This window comes from Rousettus aegyptiacus, unplaced genomic scaffold (genome assembly GCF_014176215.1).
Source record: "Rousettus aegyptiacus isolate mRouAeg1 unplaced genomic scaffold, mRouAeg1.p scaffold_m13_p_1, whole genome shotgun sequence".
Taxonomy (NCBI): domain Eukaryota; kingdom Metazoa; phylum Chordata; class Mammalia; order Chiroptera; family Pteropodidae; genus Rousettus; species Rousettus aegyptiacus.
In genome coordinates, this window is record NW_023416284.1 from 180,131,167 (window position 1) to 180,145,868 (window position 14,702).

A 14,702-nucleotide genomic window follows, 5' to 3' on the forward strand; every position below is an offset into this window, starting at 1 on the left:
TGGGCCTGTGGCTTCAGAGTGCACCCCGACGTCGGGGATTATGGTTATCGTAATAATCCCCCTGGCGTCGTATTCTTTCCACTGCTCTGAACGCGTGTTTGCAGCCCCCACCTGCCGAGTAAATGATCTCCCTAAGTTTGGGACATCAGGGAGGGGGCCCAGAGAATGACCGATTTCAGGACTGTGGACCCGGAACCAAAGCTGCAGTTGTGCCCCATAAAGGTCACAGACGAAGCAAAAATGTCACGCCAAACCGAGGATCAGCAGAGCTGCAGGGCAGCGGCTGAGGGTGACACTAATGCTTTAATTCTTGATCACATCTCTCAGGTAAACTGAGAACATGATCGAAAGGGGGGAACTCTTAAAGGTAACCGCAGGTCCAGAGTGGCGTCGCTCGTGCTAAAAGCCCACGATGCCTAGATTTCATACCTGCTCCGTGTGCGGTTTCAGCCTCACCCAGTCTGGAATGTTTTTGGTCAAGAACCAGAAAGGTAGTGTGTCCCATAGGGCCTCTCCATCCCCCACAGAAAAAAAGAGGTGACCTATGTCATAAAGACCTTTCCTCCTCCTTCCCCCAAAGACAAGACGTCCTGCCCTAAAAAGAATCCTTTCTTTTATCAATAGCTCCTCTGCCCACCCTTCTTCCTATAAACCCCCCTCCCCACAGCCCCTCGGGGCCCTCCGGTTGCTGGATGGGACGCTGACCGTTGGTGAATTGCTTAACAAAACCAGTTAGATCTTCAGATTTACTCGGTTGAGTTTTGTTTTGATCATTCATATGAAGCTTTAACATGTACGAACTGATACCTGAGTAGTCTTTTACTACCTGTACACCCAGGTAGTAAAAGAATCCCGTGGATGTGGGGACACAGCCCAGGGAGGGCTGGGGGAGACTGCGGCTAGGCTTAAGGCGGCGCTGGACTGTTTCTGTAACGTTTTATTTCTTAAACTGGGAGCCGGGGAATGAAAGGTGTGGATCATATTACTTTTTATACCTTTGTGTATGTTTGAAATATTTCATTAAAAAAAGGAAGAAAAAAAAGCAAGTGAGCCCCTGTCTTCCTTTGTGGGGCCCCGGAGGTGGGGCGGCGACCTCCCCAGTGACTGGGGGCAGGGGCCGGGCATCGCTGCGATGGGCGCCCCACCCTTTACCTCTCCTCCTCCTCTGTGCTTCTCAGCAGTTCAGGGGCGATTCCCGTGTGACTCACACGGGCTTTTGTTAATCTCTTCACCAGCAGATACTTGTTAAACACTGAAATCTTGCAAATGGAAAGAATTCCACAGTAAAGTGTAAGGAGTCATCCAAAACTCTGAGTCTCGGGCAAGACTGGTTCAAAACAGTTCTACCTCGAAACTTAATCTGTTAGATTCAATCATAGCAAACTGACTGCTCTGATAGTTGAATCAAATATTTAAATGCAGGAGTTTTCGTTTGCCGATTGGTGATACTGATATGTGAACAGGGAAGAAATCTCTTGAGATAAATAAACCTCACTGGGAAAGGGGCCCCTTGCTAAGTTCCCTGGTGGAAGCGACGCCTCCCCAGATGGCACACGTGCTCTCTCTGGACAAACCAGTTCCCCGGCAGGCAGGCTTCCTGCCTTCCCAGAGCCGACGCGAATCAGCTGACCCCGGCTTTACAACCCCACTGCTTCTTCCCTCGCTTAAAAGCCTCTTTCTTTTGAAAGCCATTGTGCGAATCAGAAAATTAACATCTAAAAAGACTTAGCAGCCTTGGAACCTGGGAAAGCGGGAGAGTGTGACCTTCCCGAGGGCACTTGGACTTGGAGAGGGCCTTTGCAGGTGGATCGACGGTGGCTGCGGAGAGGCGGAGGTCCCCAGGATGGGGGCAGAGAGGGACTGTCCCTCCCGCCCCGCCCCCCAGTCCTCGCAGACCGCTAATCAGAGGGGCCCCTCCCTCCCGCCTGTGCGTTTCCTCCTTTCTCCCGCTGAGCTCTAAGCAGACACCAGCAAATGTTTTTAAAAAGAACGAGGGAAGCCTATTTTAGTTACTTTCACTTCTCTAAATTTTTGATCATTTCGGTCAGGCGTGAAATTCTTTTTTGAATTTCCATTTTCAAATCTATTTCCCACGTTCTATAAAATGTTAGACTGTAGACATTGTCTTTTTCGTGAAAAAGAAAAGACAGACTTTAGGATTCATGTTCAAAGTATTTCAGGGCTCAGTTTAGCATTCAAGAACGCTGCTGTGAGGTTTTCTACTTTTTTGTTTTTGCCCTAGATTTTTTTTTTTTTTGGTCTCTTTTGTCTCCTATATATTTCCAGCCCTTTGGACTTCGTTGAGGAGAAGGCTGTGAGGGTTGAAGAAAGAACGAAAATCTCTTCTCCAATAACTGATCATTACCACGACTTCTGATTCTTGAGTTCCTTGCATCTATTAACTCCTCGGGAAAAATCCGAGCCTACGTGTACCCTTAGAAATTCAGGAAAATTCCTGCAGTTAGCGGCACTTCAGCGAACCCGAGTGGCGGTCACAGGACGTCGATCGTCCATGGGTAGGGCCGCCACACGAGGCTGACCAGATCACACTTTCAAATTCGCTTGCAGCACATCTGCGGGCAGGAAAGGGACTCCGATGTGTGGTCAGGTTAGTTCTAGCCACGCCGTCGCTGCTGGGGAGAAGGTGGCGGACGTGAGATGGTCCGGGCCACGAGGAGGAGGCGGCAGGTGGCCTTCGGCCCGGGCTCCAGGTGGCTGTGCATTCTTTTCTACTTGGGCCTCACGTGGAGACCCGTGAAGGAGCTTGTGAGCGCTGATCGTGATTCCTGCCTACACTTCATCGCCCATTCGGCACCCTGCAGTCTGACTTCTGTCCCCAAGCTCCACTGAAGCACCCCCCACCTCCCCCAGGCCCCACTCGTCCTCATGCAGAGTCCAAGCCTCTCCCTCCCCCGCCCCCAACCCCCAGCCAGGGCTCAGCCGCTCTGCAGCCGGGCCCCTCACTCTCTGCTTTGAATCCTGGGCGCTGGGAACACGCTGCAGCCTTTTCCTTTTCCCTCTCTGGCTTCTGGTTTCTTGTCTTTTTGTCTTTTCCTGGGGGGGGGGCGGGGGGAGGGGGGGGTTCGCATTCCCAGACTCCAGGCTCTGCAGGTCACCTGACCCGAGCGCCCAGCCCTCCGTTCAGTGAAAGTGAAGCCTGGAGCGAGTCACAGGACTGGGCTGATACCGCAGCCACCTCCTCCCCCGGAGAAGATCAGGTGAGATCACGCTGGCCTCAGGCCTTGCACAGTCTGTCCTGAGTAAGCACTTCGGGAGAGCTGGTTAGCATTGCGGTGACGGTGACGCTTCCTCGCTCTGCCTGCTCGGGTCACTCCACCCTGTGCCTCAGCCCCCGGCGGGGCTGGGGAAGGTCGGCCCCCGGGCCGGGCCCCGCTCCTGACTCCCGCCAGCCTCCCTGTGCCTCCGGCCCCGAGGAGGGTCGCGAGCAGGCCTGCGGTCGCGGGGACAGGTGCCACAATGTTCAGGGAGAGAAGTGACCATGGTCACACAGTTGGCCAGCTGGCCAAAGGCGCCTCGGGAGCTCCGGCATGTGCCGCCGCGTGTCTGGTTCCCGGGGGCGGGGGTCTCTTCCCGTAAATTCGATGTGCGCTACGACATCTTCGATGGCCGCGTTGTGATGTGACTGCCGTGCAGGTGGTGGCCCTGAGGGGACAGAGGCGAAGCCGACCTCCTGTCCCCCAGCTTCGAGGCGAGGCGTCTTCGGCCCGCCGGGAGGATGGACCGTGCACACCTGCACGCCGTGCTCGGCGCCGCCCTTTACAGACCCCGCTCGGCTCCCACTGCCCCCCTCGGGCGGGCCCTGCCGTCCCCTCCCCCTCCCCCTTCAGTCGCAGCCCCTTGAACAGCGAGGGAAAAGAGAGAAGGGCAGGAGTTTTATGGGCGGGGCCAGCCGGGGCCAGGCCTCCCGGTCCTCCAGCGAGAGGGCCGTCTGCGAGGGGGGGTGTGAGCCCGCGTCCTCCCCGCGGCCGCACTCTCCTCCGGCTCCTCCTCGCTCCTTCCGCTAGGCCCGTCCAGGATCCACCCCCTCGGTATCTGACCCCCTCACATGTGAACCCCCCGCCCCCGGCCCAGGCCCTGGGCGTTTGGTGTCTGGTCAGCTGGCCTTCCCTCCGCAAGCTCCCTGTTAGCGGGTTCAGCCTGAACCCCCTTTCCCCCATGCTTCATCTTATTGATTTTTCCTCCACGGACCCCCACTCTGCAACTTGGCCATAAAGCGACACACTTTTCTTTGTCGTACCTGGAGTTGGGCCCATTCTCTTCCCCTCCCGCAGAGCCCAGTGCAGCGGGCCCTGCGCCTGCGGCAGGCAGCCCCGAGGAGGCCTGCCCTGCCTCTCACAGGTGTCAAGACAGGTCGCCACGTGGGTGGCTCGGTCGCTGTCGGCCAACCGCGGTCATACTGTCTGCGGGGCCCGGCGGTCAGCTTCGCCAGGGGCAGTTACCTGTGTAGGTGAATGACAGGCTGAGCTGCGGAAACATGACGTTTTGCCTTGTTCTTCGAGAAATCCGAAAGAATGAAAAGATAATCGTGCCTTTTCCTATTCCCAGAAAGGCTGCCCAACCTTTCCTGTCCTCAGGCCGAGACCAAAGATTGCAAAATCCAGTGTTCATGAGCGGATGACTAGCTTTGCGAAGCGGCCCTAGCGCCGTGGCAAGGAGCAGCGGCGAGCGTGGCCGAGCAGGGTCCCCTCTGCGGCCGGCCCCGGACAGCAAGGGCGTGTGGGCCTGTGGGCCTGGCGTGGTCAGAGCACCCGCTTTTTCCACAGAAGCTAGGAATCCAGGCTGAGGAAGTGTTGGCAAGGGCTATGAGCAAACGGACCGAGTGGGGGGCAAAACGCCTCAGCACCCGGCCTTCGGGCATCTGCTTTGTAGAATCTGGGTGGAGTCTTGTTCCCTTCTGGTTGGGGGACACTCTTGAGGCTGACACTGCCCGCGTGCACCCTCCGCACCCCCCGCCCCCCCGTGGACTTCGGGGTATCCACCATGGGGCTGGTGCTGGTGCTGCTGACAGGGGCCCAGAACTGTGCCCTGTGCATCTGTAGTGTTTTGGATGGGGCATCTGAGTCACGTGCCCTCACAGAGTAGCCAGCCCGGCTCAGAAGCCATGGCTCGAATCTTCACGCTGAGGCCTGGCCAGGAAGAAGGGCACCCCCCCCCCCACACACACACACACCTTCGTGAGGACCCCGTGGGGCACCAGAGCTTCCTCCAGATCTCCCTGCTCAGGCCAGGAGTCCCCGGCGCAAGCCCAGGGGTGCCCAGATCGGGGCGCCTCGGAGCACCGCTCAGCCCAGACTTTCCGATAGGGCCAAACCATGGTTAATCGGTTTAAAACATAAACACGTGCAAATATATTCCAGGTATCGGTACGTCGGTCTGTGTGTGCTTAACATCTCCCGTCAGGACCCAGGGGGGAAGCCCGGGCGCTCCGAAGACGTGGACGCTCAAGATCAGGGTTTTGCGGGGCAAGATTTTTTCTTCTCTTAAACTACGGGAGGTCGTTATGAATCCCGGGGACCGCAGTTCTGTGCCACCTTCTCCACTTAGGGCCGCACTTAGGAAACCGTGCAGGTGCCTCATGTCCCTGTACAAACACCTTGCCGACGACGGACCCTCTAACACCCGAGCCGTTGGGTCGTCGTGGCTCCGTCATTTACCGTAGCGCTGCCTCTTCCCACGCCTGGGTCTCCGCTTACGGACTTCAGGGGTTTCCGGTAAACGTCAGGGATGCGTTCACGCCGCCTTCTTCTTCGTTGTCGGACGTCGAGCTCTGTGGGGGTCGCGGCTGTTTGGCTGCAAGGTGTCCATTCTGCTTAACCTCCTCTGCACGCTCGGAGGCGCTCATGTCGGAAATGAATTCGCTGTAACCTGCGTCACTCATAAATACTGACACGCGATTCTCAGGAAAGTCTGTTTACGTGGAGAATAAACGAGGCCCAGAACACTGAGTTCCGTCCACGATGCAAATGCCCACTTCCCATCCGGCGGCTGACCTCTCATTTCCAAAGGCTGAGTAGATGGTTCTGGAAGGATAAGTCCAGCTGTTTGAATTGAGGGCCCTGGAAAATTTTCCTGGAAGGGTGCCTCTTTGCAGCTGGGTTTCCTCTCAGGTGTAGCAATTAAACAACGGCCAAGACAGCCCTACTTCCCTTGAATTCTGAGTTTCAAAGGCTACGTGAGGGTCCTCGACATTTGCTGGTGCGGTTTTTTCGTAATGGCTTATGCCGGGGTCATAACGTTACCCCAACCTGTGCCCTCTACGCTCTCGTTTGGTCTTCCTTCCTGCATCGCCCCGTTGCAGTCTTAACTTTTCAGCTCAATTTATAACTTATTCGACATGAAATATTGTCGGCAAGCCTAACGGAAAGTTCCGCTAGCGGAGGGGAGACCGTCTCGGTGCGGAACGGTCAGCTGTTAGCCGAAGCTGGCACGCGTCCGCAGGGCGCCCGTCCGCAAGGACGCCGCGGCAGGCCGAGCTCAGCTTCGCGTGCTTGTCCGGGCTTCCTCACTTGCCTGCTGGGAACGGTCTGGCCTCTTCCTCACGTCTGTATTGAGTGTCATCCAAGTGGATCTCTCCTTTCTCCTTCGTGTTTATTTTTTGTAGGGTGTTACCTCTTAGCAGTCTAAGCGCCGAGCTGGCTGCTGAATACAGACGTGATGGACTAATGTCCCAGTGGCCTCTCACAGGCCGCGGAGGGGACCCTAGGACTCCAGGCTGCGACATGGCAGTGACGTGTCTCACCAAGATGCCACCTGGGGCTCTGGCCTGACCGTGTGAGCGGGGAATGGGAGGGAGGTACGACATGATGGGGAGGGAGGCGGAGAAGACAACTCCCCCCTCAACATGAAGAGGTCCTGTTTAGAAATTCCTCTAATAGAAATGGAGTCCTTTGGTTGGGCTTTCTCTCTTTGTAAGATTTTGTGTGTGTGCGTGTGTGCGTATGTGTGTGTGTTTCTAGGCGTTTCGCAATTTTTTCTTTCTTTAAAAGTGTTGCACATTCATTGCAAAATAATTTAAAAATCCATATAGGCAACAAACAACTCAAATAATTAACAAAGTACTACATACATTGAAATAATATTTATATTCATACTTGAGGTCAAAAAAATATATATAGAGAGATTTATTCTCATTCATTTTTAAAAACTGGTGTCGTACAATACACACATCTTCAGTAATCTTAAAAAATGTTTCTGGTAGTGAACACGTTTCCTTTTCAATAAATATAGAGCTATGTCATCATTACGTAGTTCTGTCAAAATGCATTCAGATAAAGAAGTTGTGTAGAGAGTTCCCAGCTTTATGCTTGGGTGAAAACCTTTTCATACAGCCTGATATACGCGTTATAGGTTTATATAGATGTTTTTTTCTACTGCCTTCATTTTTCTTTTAGAAGATGCTGAGCGCTCTTGGAGAGGTAGGACACCAAACCATGTACTCGGAGGTCTGGTGACTACTGACGGTCGCTGGGGCTAAAACCAGGCCAAGCCGCGCCCCCCACCCCAGGTTCAGCACACGGGCACCCCCCCGCTCCCTCTCCCCGTGACCTCCCTGTGGCGGAGGGCTGGCGTGCCTCTGCGTCTGTGTCTCTGTGAATGCCGCCCTCGGTGTGAAGCCAGGCTTCCTGTGTCGGAAGGTCAGGCCTGGGTGGGATAAAAAAAAGTCCATTCAGTGACTGCGCAGGGTGAGATGGAGGACAGACAGTTCTGGGGGACACGGTCCTTGCCCCATGGGACCATTATCTTAGTAGGGACCTTAGACCAAAAATGGACTTTTACTGAACACATAGAACTGTCATTCCCCCAACAGGGGCTCAACCCCCGAGGCTGTGGGCGCCACTGCCTGGGGCAGTGAAGGCCTGAAGTGGCTGAGAAGACTGTCTTACCTCACGGAGGTGCAATGTTGGGCCCACACTCACCTGTTCAGTGAGGATTTCTCGGGAGAACCGTTGGCCATGTTTTGGCTTCAGACGGTGCCAGGATTATAATTCCATCTACATGTTCGATTCATCTTCACAGGGCTGGACTCTGAGGAAAGGGTAGTGACTGCAAACATTTTTGCAAGTTATTGGAGCTGCCGTCCTGTTGCCCTTGGGGGCTCTGGAGGAGTGAAGCCATTTGGACGGTTGCTCAGGGTGTTGGGAGCCTGCAGGTCCGTGTTGCTAAAAGAATCCAACATTCTTCTTTCACCGGATAATTGCACACAGTGTCAGAAAGCCCAAGGGACCCAGAAAAATGCTAATACGGACACCGAACACGGCATCTGTAGTGCTTAGTTGGATGCACCAGGCTCTTTCCTAAGTGCTTCTGCTTACTGACTTATAAAAGCCCTGCGAGGAACGTGCTGTCGCTAAGCCCACATGGTGGGGAACATAGGCACCTCGAGGCCCATGAGCACATGGCTCCTCAGGGGTGAAGCTGGCCTGGCACCCGGGCGTCTGGTCCCGCCACCCCACCGCGTTTCTGTGCGGAGCTGTTTGTGGTCATTAATTCAGCTGTCACTCTAAAGCCTCGTGTTTTCAAAATTTGCAACCTCTCTGCACCACAGAAAATATTGGGTGGGTCAGAAAGTAATGGCTCTCATTCAGAACTTTCTCATTCTGAATTTATTCATTTATTCAGGAAATATGCAGAGGGTGTCAGTTATGCAGCAGGCATTGTTCTAGGCACCGGGACTGTACCGGTATTCATAACGGGTATCTAGATAATGCAGAGTAGCTACTCGAAACAGACAAAGATGCCTGCCGTGGTGCGGCTTATGTCCTGGGAGCTGAAAGGTGAAGGCACAGAGGAGACCTCTCAGAGTTTTAGGCTGCTGCGTAAAGAAACCAGGAGCTTTAGAGGGGGCCCTGCCCACGGGGGACCCCTGCCCACTGCAGACCCCTGAGTCATCGCGATCACCTTGCGCCTCAGTCCCTCTGCAAGACTGTGATTTTCCACTTGATTCAAGCAGCTTCTCTTTCTGCCCCCCAGGGGTCCACGCCGTCTCCCGAAGTTACTCCAGCTCCTGGTCCTGGCGTCAGACCCCGTCCATCCGTCCCTCCAGTGAATTGGTCCAGTCACTCATCGGATAACCTCTGGGTGAGTTCCCACCTGGGGCCGGGCGCCGCGCCGGCTCCTGGCGGTGGATTCGGGAGGCGGCACTGCATTTATGAAGCGGGGAAGAACGAGCGACAGCATATTCCGTGTTTGGATTTAAAGACAGAAGTCGGACGCCGAGAAGTTCAAAGGGAACGAACGTCCGTGCAGAGTCGTCTCTGGTTTCTCCACGTCTCTTCCCGTCAGGTGGCAGAATGATATAGCGCAGGGGGGAATTTTGCGAGGTCATCCAGCCCGCATCCTGGCGGTTTTACAGAAACTGGAAGGGGGTCTCAGACTGAGAACCTCTCCTGAGGCGTTTCAGAGACACGGTCCGTGCGCACGGGCAGGTGGCGCGGTGTTTGGACCGGGCGGGCGGTACCATTGTCTTTGATCAGTTGTTCTTCATTCCACCCCATCTCCTTAATGTAGGCAAAATGGTAGGAGCTCTCAGCTATAGGCGTAGTTAGCCTTAGGATTCTCTCTCCATTCAAGTCTTGGTCCAAAGACCAAAACCAAGTAGAGGATGCTTCCCTGTGGGTTCAGGGTCGTTCAAGGCCCCTCCTCCTTCCCTTCCCCCCTCCCTCCTCCCTGCCCACCCCCAGGGCAGAGCACAGGCAGGGGGTCTGGGTCGGGAGACCGCACAGGGCACAGAAGCTGTGCTAGTGCCCAGGCGAGGGCGGCGTTCCGCAGCTTGCCCCTCAGACTAACCCGTGAAGATTCATCTTCGGGCGGGGAGCTTAAAACAAATGGAGAGACCACCCGCTTCTCATTTTGCCCTTAGGAAACATGTGGGCATGGGGACTAGGTGACAGAGGGTGAGAGTCTGGAGGCCTGCCGGAGATGGCCCCAGCGCGGTTAGCATCGCCTTCATCGTGGCAGATCATTAGACAGCTGCACGGAATTGTGGGCGTGATCCTGGGCTCACTATGTGGGGCTCAGGTCATCCGAAGCCCAGTGAGGGTATTTCCATGTGAACTCTGCCAGCCATTTCTTGATAAGAATCTTATGAAACAAGATCTCACGTTTTTATGACACACGCGCGCGCGCGCGCACACACACACACACACCCTGTAGTCTATAAAGATTTTTGGTAGAAATAATAATAGCCGAGCTTCACAGGGACCAGAGGACGTGACACTTGAGCTTGGGGATCAGTGACAAACACAAAAATGTGTCCCCAGGAACCCTCCAGGCTGTTCAGTCCCCTTCCGTCCCTCCGCGTGTGGAGAGCCCCGAGGAAAACGATGCCTCCCCAGACAGCAGCCCCAAGCCTTGGCCTGTCCCGCCTCCACGTGTGGGCTCCATGCCTTCGGGGCAGGAAGTTATCATTCCCATCTTGACTGACTCATTTAACAGGAATAAGAAGCTCACCTCTCCAGGAAGGACTGGACCAGGAGGACAGACGAGCACACTACGGTTCGGCTGTGTCGTGGAACAGTGCACACCAGTTGTACATGCGCCAACCTGGGTGTGACCCAAAATAATTACACCGAGTAAAAGAAGCCACACGAAGGAGGAGTATACAGTCAGCTCTCTGTCCCAGCAGGGTTCACATCCGCGGATTCAAGCAACTAGGCATCCAAATTATTTGGGGGGGGGGGGGTAAAAACAGAAACAAACATTCGAGGAAAAGAGCCCCGGAGAGTTCCAGAGAGGAGAGCTTGAGTTTGCCGGTGCTCAGCACTGCACTGAATCCTTTCGAATGGAGTGATGCGTGGGCTCAGCCTGCGGCACCCGATAAGCACATGTAGATCGTATACAAAAAACAGCGTCATTTTACATAAGGGGCTTGGGCATCTGCAGACGGTAATGTCCGCAGGGGGTCCTGTGGCCCATCGATCCCCCGCAGACACCAAGGGATGGCTGTTCGATTCAATCTCTATACCATTTTAGACAATGCAAACACATCCACGGGGACAGAAGATCGGGGGTTGCCTGGGGAGGGAGGGGGGTGTGTGTGGATTGCAAAGGGGCGTGGAAAAACTGAAGAGATCCAGATATGCTCATTATCTTGCGGGTGGTGATTTCACGTGTGCACGCATATGTCCAGACTTATCAAGTTGTGCACCTTAATTATGTGCTGTTTATTGTATGTCAATTATAATTCAATAAAGATAAATAAGCGAAAAGTACCTAAACTGGGAGGATCTGCCATAATTATTAATGAGATAGGAAATGGTTATGAAAGCTTTCGTACCAAATAGATGTTCCCTAGTTTTCACGGCAAAGCCTTTCAAAAGAGTTACTGAACTTAAAGATGAGTTCTATAATTTTCTTCTGTAAAAAGACAGTCTTGTAAAATTTGCTAATGTGTTCTGACATTCTGAAGACGCCCTCGTTTTCCAAACACTTTTCCCATCCACCGGGTGCTAGCCTTCTCCCGTCAGAGATATAATGCTTGGTGGCTATTTTTGAAAACCAAAAAAAAAGAAAAGAAGAAGATTGTGTGTATGTGTGTGTGTGTGTGTGTGTGTGTGTGTGTGTGTGTGTGTGTGATCTGATCTGATTTTTAGATAGAACATTTTCAAACAGATGTCTGGAACTGTTTCTGTCATTATGTAATTTAGTTACTGAAAATGATGTGTGTCAATTTTAAATTTTTATATTTTCCCACTTCAAAAGTTGGAAACAGCGTTTTCTCACCAGCTGAAAATGTTCTAAATTAAATGTACAGGCTTTCAAACCACTTACTAAAATTATAAAAATGGAACACCCTCTGATTAGTTTGCAAGAATAACTAGTGGATATCAGAGAGGACTAAAATTTGCTGGTTAATTTTCAGCAAAACCTTTTGTGTAATTGGTGAATGAGATTGATAAGTGAGTATTGTAATTTAACAAACACAGTTAATGATCTTTCTTCCGTTTGGCTTTACTCATCTTTTTCAGAGATACCTTTTTTTTTGGTTAAAGGCACCCATCAAAACCAAGTAATGAAATAAGAGGAAATTAACACTAGACTTTCAACTTGCCATATCATAAAGTATTAAATCAATATTTTAAAAAATTATATACATTTTAATCACATTGTTCTCTAAAAATTATTGGTATTTTATATAATATCAATAGTCTTCATGAGGATAAAAAAATCTTTGGACACATTGATAAATAAAACAGAACATTATTTCAGGAAATCCACTAATAGAGATGCAAGATAAAAAAAGTGGTGACCTCTGCTCTAGGGATATTTCTGAAGATGCTCCCGTTCTCCACTGCCTCCCACCCTCTGGTGCTCCCCTCCTCCCACGACTAGGGACTTGGGTTGTGGATGTTGGCCCGGCTTATTGCTTGAATACCGTTCAGTGGTAAAGACAGTCACGGGCTTTCTGGTACACAAACCCAATGTGTTGTCTTGGGTCTATGGGAGCAGCCTCAGGCCTAAAGAATCCCCAGAGCACTCGGCCATCACATGCGGATGCTGTGTTTGAACACGTGGTTATGGTATAGTTTAACAAAGTGACCTTCGAGAACAGTAGCCCTCAGGATGACTGTAAATTATTAATCAAGTCTGAGGACCGGGAGGCACGAGCCCCAGGAACAGCTGACTGAGCAAGTCCTGTTACGGAAGACAGCACCCCAGCTGTCCTCGTGCCATTAAAGCAGCTGTCCAAACCCTTTTCATGGGCTGATTCAAGGAGGCCGGGGTGACTGAGGGCACTACTTCGCCTCAAATAAGGACAAGACGACTACAGTGTAAGGTGAGAAGCCAGAGTGGAGACCCCGTGCTGTACTTTGGACTGCTTCTGAACTTTGGCTGTACCTTCAGGTCCTGGAGAGCATGTAAAAGCATAGCCTGGGGCTCCAGAACTGAAAAAAAAAATTCCTCAGGGGATTCCATTGTGCGACCACAGTTGGGAGCCCCTGTTTTAAAACCGTAATTGTCATGGCACCTGCTTGCCTTCTACTTCTGGCCATTACACAGAAAACGGCATTCAGCTTGTCCTTGTGCTGGGGGGGGGGGGGGGAACTAGAAAAGAGAACAGAATATATAAGTCAACTATTTTCAGGCATTGAGTAACGGGCAGAACAGGACCGTGACCTTGAGACATGGGAAGCATACTAGGCAGATCCCACGGTGACCCTGCTTCCTGCCTGCTGCCGCACAGGGAGGCGGAGCTCAGGCTGAGTGGTGACCTTAGGAGATGAGAGGAGGAGGCAGAGATTGACCGGGGCTCTGGGCTGCCGAAGTAGCTGACGTTTACAGAACAGGGAACCAGAGAAGAAGGGAGCTGTGCAGGATCCTGAGACAGAAATTGTGCGAATCCCAAACCAAGGACTAGGCTGCGATTGTCCAAGACGAGACGCCTCAAGGCCTAGGAGAGATTGGCTGCTGTGGAGCTGGGAGAAGAATGGTAACACTAGGAGCCATACCTCACGGGAGGCGTTGGACTTCTGATTTGGCCCGAAGAGGGAAACCTCGCTGAACACCTTGGTCATTCCGGTGAGACCTAGGAAGGCTGTGCCCAGGGAGTAAGGACTACACCATAGAGTAAGGGCGACACCTTAGGACTAAGTTCAAAACCAAAACGCATAATCCAAACTCTACGACGTCGTTTGCGTTGTCTATACAATAAAAAATTGGTGGACATGCAAAGAAACAGAAAAATGTGATCCATGATTGAGAAAAAACAGTCAATAAAAACAGACTCCAACTGATGTTGACATTGGATGTTGACATTAGATGTTGCAGACGAAAACTTTGAGCAGCGAATACGAACATATTCAAAGACTTAAAGATGGTCCCGATGAGAAATGGGACTATTAAAAAGAACCAAGTGGAAATTTTGGAACTAAAAGGCACGATATAGAAAATGAAACTTTCACTACTTTGCAGAGACTGCAGAAGAAAGGGTTAGTGAAAATCTGAAACTAGATCAATAAAAATGACCGAATCTGAAGAATAAAGGGAAAAAAGATTTAAGAGAAGTGAGCCAAGCCTTAGTAATCTGTAGGGCAATTTGAAGCAGTCTAAAAAGCAAGTAATTAGAATGACAGTGGAGGAGGATAAAGAAAATGGCATAAAATTATTCAAAGAAATAATGGTCTCAGTCCTTCAAATTTGATGATAAACATTTATCTACAGATCCAAAAAACTCAGAGATGTGAGAAACGGGGGTGGGGGAGATCTTTTGAAACATAGAGAGACGTCCCCAGATCTTTCCCCTTTAAACAATAAGCCAAACATCTAAAACTCGACAGAAAACACCCGAAATGCACACCAGCACATCTGAGCGTGGGATCTGCACATCAGGGCTACCACAGAGCTCCCTGCAGGAGGAGGGGGAGGGGAGAAGGAGCAGTGAGTTCCCCGAACAGCCTTGCCTGGAAAAGCTGCAGGGCCCAGTCATCAGGGCAGGAAGCAGAGAAGCGGGTCGGGACAGCAGAGGAACAGCAGTTGATTTTTGCTGGCGTGGTTGCAAAACTGAGGCTGAGCCACGGGCTCCAACTCCCAGCCCAGGACCCCTCCCCGCCCCTCATACCCTCCCAGACCAGGCACCGCGGAGCCCCAGGGGAATCTGAGCAAATGTTGCTGAGACTGTTGCTGACACTGACAGGGACCGAAACTGAGGGTAGCGAGCGTGGTTAAATATCTACAAGAAAAAA

General features: G+C 52.1%; 1 long non-coding RNA gene across 4 annotated transcripts; it reads left to right on the plus strand.

Moving 5' to 3' along the window:
* Positions 1 to 3,102: 3,102 nt before the first annotated feature.
* LOC107514746 lies at positions 3,103 to 11,231 on the plus strand. Of its 4 annotated transcripts, none has more exons than XR_004951478.1 (3): positions 3,103 to 3,218; positions 8,992 to 9,303; positions 10,456 to 11,231. It is a non-coding gene; the product is annotated as an uncharacterized LOC107514746 (long non-coding RNA). The 4 variants fall into 4 exon arrangements; XR_004951477.1 differs by lacking the exon at positions 3,103 to 3,218 and having other exon boundaries at positions 8,743 to 9,099; positions 9,220 to 9,303; XR_004951479.1 differs by lacking the exon at positions 3,103 to 3,218 and having other exon boundaries at positions 8,743 to 9,303; positions 10,281 to 11,231.
* The last annotated feature ends 3,471 nt before the right edge of the window (positions 11,232 to 14,702 follow it).